At 43.4% G+C, this 9,450-nt stretch overlaps 1 pseudogene; it reads left to right on the top strand.

Moving 5' to 3' along the window:
* The first annotated feature begins 3,255 nt into the window (after positions 1-3,255).
* On the top strand, positions 3,256-4,291 carry LOC128119543 (transaldolase-like; annotated as a pseudogene).
* Positions 4,292-9,450: the final 5,159 nt, after the last annotated feature.

Here is a 9,450-nt window from a genome sequence, read left to right as displayed (position 1 = left end):
TTGATTGGTTGTTTGGTTTTGAGAGAGGGTCTTTATACGGAACTCTGGTTGTCCCAGAACTCACTATATAGACCAAGCTGGCCTCAAACTCACGGAGATCTGCCTGCCCCTGCCTCCCCAGTGCTGGGATAATTAAAGGTGCACAGGAAGGCTGTGTGTGTTGTTTTTAAGATACAGACGCATGTGGTTATTTGTGTAGGATGTGATGACACACACAAGCCACCGACTTTCAGAATGCTGGGGCTCTGCCTCCCCTCTTTGTAGCTGGATTTTCTTCCTGCTAAAATCCTTCTGCATCTGCCCACACTGTTGTGTTAGATAAACGCTGAAGAAGGTAGAAAGTGGCAAAGGGGAATGGTAGGATGCCAGTCATCGGGTTGGTGACGGGAGAAGGAGAGGTCCCTTAATGGAAGGGAAGGAGGAGAATGTAGAAGGTGGGAGAATGGGGAAGGAGAATAACTGTATACAATTGATGTGGTAGGGGAAAGGGAGAGAGTGGGCTCCTCAGGGAACTGAGAGGGAGGTAAATAGAGTAAAGGAGGTAGGTGGGTGCATTGACTAGTCAACTTGTCACAAGTCAAGAGGAGTCACTGGAGAGGAGGGAGCCCCAAATGAGAAAATGTCTCTATAAGATTGGGATGTAGACAAGCCTGTAGGACATTTTCTTAATTAGTAATTGATGTGGAAGAGCCCAACCCATGGTGGGTGGGGCCGCCCTTGGGCATTGGTCTTAGGTTCTATAAGAAAGCATATTGGTGGAAGTATTAAGACAACTCTACATAGTTAAAAGGGAGGTTTATTGTGGGGTAACTTACAAGTAAAGGGATAGATTGTAGGGTCCAGGAAAGGTGTAGTGCAGTCCAACAGTGTTCTCTGGAGAACTCTGCTCAGTCTACCTCCAGCGTCCAGGATTCAGAAACCAAGAGAGCCGGCACATACAGATCTCAGATCTTTAGGACTCCCTCTCGGTCCTGCCTTGTAGGTCTGACAGTTACTGGAAGCCTCAATGGGGTTAGTACTTCCAGGTCAAAGCTGGAAAAGCTACCCACTACAAAAGCAGGCTAAACAACCATAGGAAGCAAGCCAGTAATGGACTATAATGTAGAAATGTAAACCAAATATACCCTTTCCTTCCCAATGTTCTTTTGCTGATGGTGTTTCATCACAGCAATAGTCTCCTCAAACTCAGACAGTGGGTAAAATGACTATTTGGATGGCTGAAAAGTCACAAGGAATCATACTACTGTCACTTATTACCTACAAATTAACAACTTATAATGTACATATTCAGTGTATAAATATATACATACATGGTTCTGTTTGCTTGCTCGTTTTTTGTATTTTGTTTTTCTTTTTTTTAATTTTGTTTGTTTGTAATTTTGAAATAGAGTTTCTCTGTGTAACTACCCTGACTGTCCTGGAACTCACTCTGTAGACCAAGCTGGCCTTGAACTCACAGAGATCTGTTTGCCTCTGCCTCCCGAGTGCTGGGATTAAAGGTGTACACCATCACTGCCCAGCACATACGTAGTTTTAATGAACTTTTATCATCTGAGATGATGGTGTTCCCTCTAAGAGCCAAAGACCACCTAACAAAAACCCTAATACCAAATATGTAAAACCCTCTTTTCAGTTGTAGGTCAGAGCTGTCTAATAGACTCTCAAAACACATAGCCTATTGCTGCTGCCCTTGGTTTCCATGGAGATATAAAGTAAGTCCCTATTACTGAAGACACCACAGACTTTAGAAACAGGGCCCAGAGGTTCCTGAGCTGGAAAAAAACCTAAGTGCCCACCCTGACTAGCTTTCATAGTGCCAGAAGGCTCTACACAATCTTCTAAAGGAGAAAGGTAACCAACAGTCCAACCTAGCCACGACAGCTGTGGACCACTTCAGTTACCAGCATGGGGGCCGTAGTGGCCACATATCATGGTGGTAACCAACAGCTCTCTAATTGGACTTACCACACACTCAACAAGGATACTATGTTTGGTACTGGAAACCCATCTAACTAATCAGTGCTAGTGACGTCATGGTTATGGGAGAAGAGTCTATAACCACTAATTCACTAAAATAGCATAATCCCTAACAATAGTCTGTAAGCATTAACCTTATACACACGCATAAGGGTAGCCTTCACCCCCTCATCAAGGAAACTTCTTTTTTCAACAGATAGAGACCACTACAGAAAACCACAGCCAATCAACAAGCAGAGTTATGGAGCTCAGTCCCAACAGACACACCTACAAAACACTCCCACACCTAAGGCTCAGGGAACATTGGGAAAGAGAGCTGAAAGATTGTGCAAGCCAGAGGATCGGGAACTTTGCTGTGAGATTGTGTCTCCTAGTAACATCAAAAACTACACCCATAAAGTCTTGTCAACATAACCACTTAAATGTGAACTGAAGAAAGATATCAATAAACATGCCAAACTGCGTGGGGTGGGGAAGGGGTATTGGAGGATAGGGCCTCAACTCTACACAAAGAACTACAGGCAACTGAGTAAAACTGGGAGCAGGAATGGTGGCCTTCCTCATGGAGAAGCATACCAATTGGTCGTCTAGTGCCAAATGATCAGCCCTGAAAACATGCATGCATACAAGTGATTTTGTAAGGACTCAACAGGTTGTATCTGGGATTGTATATGTATATACACATATAAATATGTATGCAATAACAATTAATGGAGAGAGGCAGGGAGAGGTATATTGGAGGGTTTGGAGGAAGGAAAGGGAAAAAAGAAATGTTTTAATTAAAATATCTCAAAAACAAAAAAAAAGAAAGAAAAACTACTGGAAATACATTACAAATTAGGAAAATTTATTTATTATTAAACTCTTTAAGTTAAAATAAAATCCTATTGAAATTATCATCCTTAGCTAATGCCTGTTCAGCCAGGAAGTAGTTTTCCAACCATGTATATTTTGTAAATAGTAAACTTTTATTAAAATAAAAATGCAAATATTTATCCAGGTCAGTTTCTCCTTTGCCTAAGAAAGATGTAAATTCACACACCTAGTGTGATAAGGAGTAACAGAATTCTAAGGTGCCATTATCCATTAGCCTGGGAAATAATGTTTTCTTTTCCCATCATGCATTAGGGGGAAAGGAGAAAAGACCATGGAAACTGAGGACGTAAGTGTTCTTTTCTCCATTGTGCAATCTGACTTTCTCTTGTGCTTCCAGAATGAAATGCAAGGCATTGTGGGTCACCATGCTCCTACTACACCCTCAGCTGTACATGCCTTGATATGTCCGGGTCCCCAGTAAAGCGCCAGGAGATGGGAGGACTCCCTACACCAGCTCAAGCAGTTCACCACCAGAGTGGCCGACACTGGTGACTTCAATGCCGTTGACAAGTACAAGTCCCAAGATGCCACCACTAACCCTCCTGGATCCTGGCTGCAGCACAAATACCACCTACCAAGAGCTGGCGGAGGAGGCCATCGCCTACAGCAAGAAACTGGATGGGCCACAAGAGGAGCAGAGTTAGATGCTATTGATGAAGTTTTTGTGCTGTTCGGAGCAAAAATACTAAAGATTTAGGTCATGTATCCACAGAAGTGGATGCAAGGCTTTCTTTTAATAAGGATGCAACAGTGACCCTAGCCAGGTACCTCATTGAGCTTTACAAAGAATCTGGGATCAGCAAGGACAGAATTCTCATCAAGTTATCCTCAACACGGGAGGAAATTCAGGCTGGAAAGGATCTGGAAAAGAAGCACAGCATCCCATGCCACATGAAGCTTGTTTTCCTCCTTAACCCAGGCTGTGGCCTGTGCTGAAGTGGGTGTGACACTCCACTCTCCCTTTGCGGGGCACATCCTTGACCTGCATGTGTAAAACACAGACAAGAAATCCTGTAAGCCCCAGGAGGACCCTGGGGTAAAAGGTGTCACCAAAATCTATAGCTACTGAAGAAGTTTGGTTATGAGACAATTGTCATGGGCGCCTCTTTCTCTAACTCCAGTGAGATCAAAGTACTGTCAGGCTGCCATTTCTTCACCGTCTTACCCAAGCTCCCGGGGAGCTGCTCAAGGACAACACCCAGCTGGTACTTTGTGTTTTCCATCGAAGAGGCCCAGACCACTGAGTTGGAGAAAGTAGATCCGGATGAGAAGACCTTCCCTTGGCTGCACAATGAGGAACAATTGGCTGTGGAGAAGCTCACACGGAATCCACAAGTTTGCTGCCGATGCCATAATGTTAGAGCAGATAGATGCTCCCAGAACAGATGTTAAGGATAGAAGGCTGTGCAGTGCCTGGTGGACCCCAGGCCTGCGCTGACGTTGAGCTAGGCCCTAATTGCACATGGCTTGTGACGAATCTTGCATTTTTTTAGTGATTGAAGAAGGGATGGATCATAGGTTTCTGATTTTATGTGAAATTTTGTCTGACTCATTAAAGCAGTCACTTTTCCAGAGAGAGAGAGAGAGAGAGAGAGAGAGAGAGAGAGAGAGAGAATAAATGAATGAAATGCACAAAACTCAAACATTGTTTTCATTATCTCCGCTACCCCTTGTTCATGTAAGCCCACAGAGTAGGGCAGAGAGAAAACGGAGCCCAACATCACCACTGGCAGAGCTGCAGGTAGCCATGAAGACTGAGATTAGCCACAAACACTCAGTGTCCTCGGGTTCCTAAGCTTTAAACAGAATCCTGAAGGTGGCCAATATCTTCTCTCAACGCTGGCCAGTTCCAGTCATCCAAGGTTTAGTTGCAAGAGAAGTCTTCGGAAGTCAAAGGCTGAGAAGGCTGACTTATCTTCTGGAGCCAGGACAGTCCAGCTGAACACTGGAGTCCTCCAGTGACACAGTATGATACAGCAGACGGTCCCAAGCAGTGCCTAGGGACCGTCTAGTCACGTAATTGCCCAGCGTGCTTGAGAAACACAGGCAGCGTGCTGACACAGATCTTTTACCCCCGGGAAAAAAAAGAAATCACAAGAAACAATTACAGTGTCAGTGAGAAACACGATAGGGTGAGGATTCATCTGCAAGCCTCTGAATTCCCAGGTAGGAACCCCTGCAGGCTGCCTTCCTTAGTTCTCCGGAGGATACTTCGGTGAAAATCCTCTTAAAGGACTGAGAGAGCTTTAATTTACGGGCTACGTGCCTTCCAGAGGCTCCTTGTGGCTCATCTCGTTCATGCTGGGTAATCTGTATCCTAGCTCTGCTCTCAATGTTACAACAGTGAACATCAGTTGGGTGAGTAAATACTCTGAAGAAAGCAGAACCGAGAACGAATTCAGTGAGGGATGTCATTCTTCTGTAGGAGGATCCTTGAGTATTCCGTCCATCCAGCCCACCAGCCTAGACTAAACATTAAATAAACGGGTTGCCGTTTATTTGGCTGTTGCTGAACCGCAGAAATATCGAGTTGAAAGCTAAACTTAATTTTAGACAAGCTTGGGGATAGGAGGTGGCTTTGTTTTTCCGAAGTTCTCGGAATGTTACTGACACCCATCCCACACATGGGCGAAGCCCTGGTGAGCACTCAGGTCTCCTAAGAATGACCAACAAACACTGCCACTGAATCTATGTCGAGAGGAGAAAGCACAGTCTTAAATCAGCCACTCAGGTGAAACAGAGCTATCTTAGGCTGTTTCTTATCATCAATGCTACCTCCTCTTCATGGAGCATAAAATACAGAAAGCCTTGATTTTAAATTTTCACTGTGAAATGTCCAAAACAGTACTTATAGTGATAGATAGTATGGATGGATTTTTATAAGCATTTCACTTAACTCTTATTTGAACTTGTCTGTGTCTGCCAAGGTCTCGGAGTTTTCAAGTATTGCCAGAAATGGTCACTCACTGAATCCTCACAGAAAACTTGAAAGGTAAATGTCGCTACCCTTGGTTACTTCCAGTCGTTCTCCAGAGTAAATCAAGACCCTCTGAGGTCGAATTATTTCCCCTAATTTCTGCAAGTGAGCCTCCTTGGGGTTTGCACAAGGGTCTTTTACTTCAACATCCCTTTCAGTTGTTCCCGTTTGGCCTTTTGTAGAAAAACCTCAAAGCATAATTTAACATAAATAAAACCAATGCGTGAAGACTCTTCCCAGATGCAAGGCAGGCTTCATGACCGTAAACAATAATGCAAAAATATAATTGCTTTCAGAGAGAGAGCAAATTGATCTGATCCCTTGTGTTTCTGCTTGTCTTCCTACTTTTCAAAAACCTGTTTTTGTGTCTTAGAGCTACCTATCGCCATGGTCAAAATCTACTTGAGAACCCTTGATATTCAAGAGTTTTGGGCTAAAATATATTGTAATCCCAGGTTTTTCTGGTCAAAGTAGCACATTTTAAGAATGATTTTACCCAAGCAAAGACTAGGAAGTCAGCATGTTTATTACTTTCAAATAGATACAAATGTATACTTTGAATGCATCATATGCCTAACAAGCTGCCAGCTTTCTGCTGCGCTATACACAAGTTAAACAGAGCACCGGGTAGCCACCCAGTACAGAGATGGCAATCGAAACCTATTCTTACCTATTGGCAGTTGCCAGCTAAAGTATCATATAGTAAAGCATACTGAGATCAAGACCAAACCAAAGTTAAAAAAAAAAAAAAAGTAAAGGGAATAAGGAACAATTCTGCCATGGCTTAGTAAATGAGAGAGAGGTGCCTACTTCCCATCTTGAAGTTATTACTTCTTGCCAGACTAAGAAATAAAATATTAAAATGCCTTTCATTAAAAGTCAAATTCATAATTTACATGTCCGTCTATAAAGAGAATTCCATACTTATTTCTAACTCCCTGGACTTTTGGATGGGCTCCCAAGGATGGTTTTAATCAATGGCATATTGGATGAGTAATTTTAGAGTCTGAGACAGCCCTGTCTGGCATCTGACTGGGTGGGTTTCAGCACTTCAATACGCCCAGCAGCAAAGTGGAGACATGAGTAGGAAAGAGAAGGGGAAGGGATGGACACGGAGACTGATTAGAGAATTGGAAGTGTGTTAAGTACGGGCGACGCCTCAAGTGGTGCTGCCCTCTGAAGGCTGCGTGCATCTGGGAAGGCCAAGTAATGACTGTCGCCTTCCACGCCTGTCTCTACCTCTGCGATATCTGCCCCTGGGCTCTCTCTCCTACTCACTCGTGGGGCTGTGTGAACAGCAAGAGGTCCATCAAGAAGTTCTGACAATAATATAAGTATAAAACTGTTCAATAAGTGAAAAATACAAACAACTCTATTTCTCTCCTCTTATTACATTGAATCCATCTACTTTAGGGTGTGTGTCTGTGTGTGTGTATGTGTGTGTGTGTGTGTGTGTGTGTGTGTGTGTGTACAGTCAGCCATTGGTTTCATTACTGGTGTAGACAGGTGTTTACCGGCTCATCATATAACACTTAGATCGATAATATAACTAAAATTTGAACAAATATGTAAGCCCTCCTTTTTAATTGCCAAGAAACTACAAGAGCCCCTGTTTCACCTCACCTACGATTCACCAATAAAAGCTGAGTTCTCTTCCAGAACTGATGTGAATGGAGTCCCTGGACTCTGTCTGATTTAAGCACTGTCTCAGAACTCAGTTCTCTTTTGGTCATATTGGCCCTCAGGATCTGCTGTGAATACGTATAGGAAAATTCGGCAGACAGATACCATCATTCCTATTCATCAAGTTTCTCATCAAGGGGAAAAAACAAGCTGACTAAGTCTCCCTGCTATGAATCAAGGATTGAGATATATTTAGCCAATGAAAACACAAGCCACGGAAAACACAGTGACCGGAGGACGTGTGTGTCTTGGCTGGAAAGGCACTGGGCCATTAAACGCCTGGAGTTAAGAGGAAATTTCAGAGCCAACTCCTTTGATTAAATCCCAGGTAAACCTTGTTCTTCCTCATTCCCTAAGCCAGACAAGCCTTTCTAGTGAAGGTTTGGTATTCACAAACCTCTTCTTTTCTTTTCTTCATCATACAATCATCTTCAAGGGACCGGAAATCCTGACTCTTACCGGAAGGTATAAATAAAACCAAGCCTTGCCATCACAAAGAAATCCCTTTTTATATGCTCCAGAAAATAGTGCTATTTACTCCCATCTCTATCCACGTGACCCTTCCTTAGAGGAGCTTTCCATCCTTTGCAGATGATAACCCCCGACCTCCTACATCCTCTGCTGTATTATTTTTCTTCATTCTACTGGTCAGCCTCCTCCAATAGAATGTAAACTCCATGGGGACCAAGACTGCATCTGTTCCGTTCAACATTACCACCCCACCGCCTACCCAAGAGTGGTTCCTTCTATTTTGGAAGCACGAAACGAACACGTACAGGGCATATGAATAACCCGACACAGGAGTTGCAGGCAACTTGCAGAGGATGACTGCCTTTTATGTTCTGACTAGTTTTCAAGAGGGGAGATAACTTCCTTGAATCCATTTAGCTAGCCAGGAGTAGTAAAGCAAAGATTTGAAACCAGCCCATCCAGAAAATATTTTGACTGTACCATTTTGCACAGGAATCTCTGTGAGGGAATGGACTGTTCGTGTCCAATGTGCAGTTTGATTCAAAGTTAGGCTAGACGCTGAGGCTCAGACCTGAATGTTACCTGATGGCACAATTTCAAAGGAAGGGAAAAACCTCATCTGAAAAAAAACAGCAAGACAAATTGGAATATGGGTATTTGGGGGGGGGTTCACCCAAGGTATAGGAAATGAGGTGAGAGAATGGAGAGTGGAAGACCTCAGAGGTAGCTCAGGGCATAAAATGTTTGCTACACAAAACTGAGGACCTGACTTTGGTCTCCAGCACCTGCACAAAATGCAGGGCATGGTAACATGCTTGTGACCTCAGGACTGGGGAAGCAGAAACATATGCAACCCAAGTCCCATTGAAAACTGCCCCCCCAACCAGACATCAGTTATTTTCTGTTTAAAAGTCAGTTAATTCACATTATCTCATCCACCTTTGACACAGTAGGTAGAAGGGGAAGCATGGGAGAGTGGTTTCCGTGTCACTCCAGGTGAAGACTACAACCTTTACACAGATTTGTACAGAAATCCAAACCACACTATTTAGGGACTGAATTGTATAACCCCAAAATCCACTGGATGAAATCCCAACCTCTGGTCCCCCAAAATGTGACCTTGCTTGGAAATATATATATATATATATATATATATATATATATAGAGAGAGAGAGAGAGAGAGAGAGAGAGAGAGAGAGAGAGAGATGTGTATATACAGAGAGATGATAGATAGATAGATAGATAGATAGATAGATAGATAGATAGATAGATAGATAGATAGACTGCCCCTGTGGTGGGATGGCATCCTGGATTGACCTCTGTCCTCCAAATGTGCAAACACACACACACACACACACACACACACACACACACACACACACACACACACACACACACAGAGTATGCACATATTCCTGTATATACAATGAAAAGATGGAATCAGAGGAGGGAGGGAGGGAGGGAA

This window comes from Peromyscus californicus, unplaced genomic scaffold (genome assembly GCF_007827085.1).
Source record: "Peromyscus californicus insignis strain IS unplaced genomic scaffold, ASM782708v3 Scaffold_24__1_contigs__length_46423439, whole genome shotgun sequence".
Taxonomy (NCBI): Eukaryota; Metazoa; Chordata; class Mammalia; order Rodentia; family Cricetidae; genus Peromyscus; species Peromyscus californicus.
Note: the sequence above shows the minus strand (reverse complement) of the source record. Positions and strands in the feature narration are given on the sequence as shown.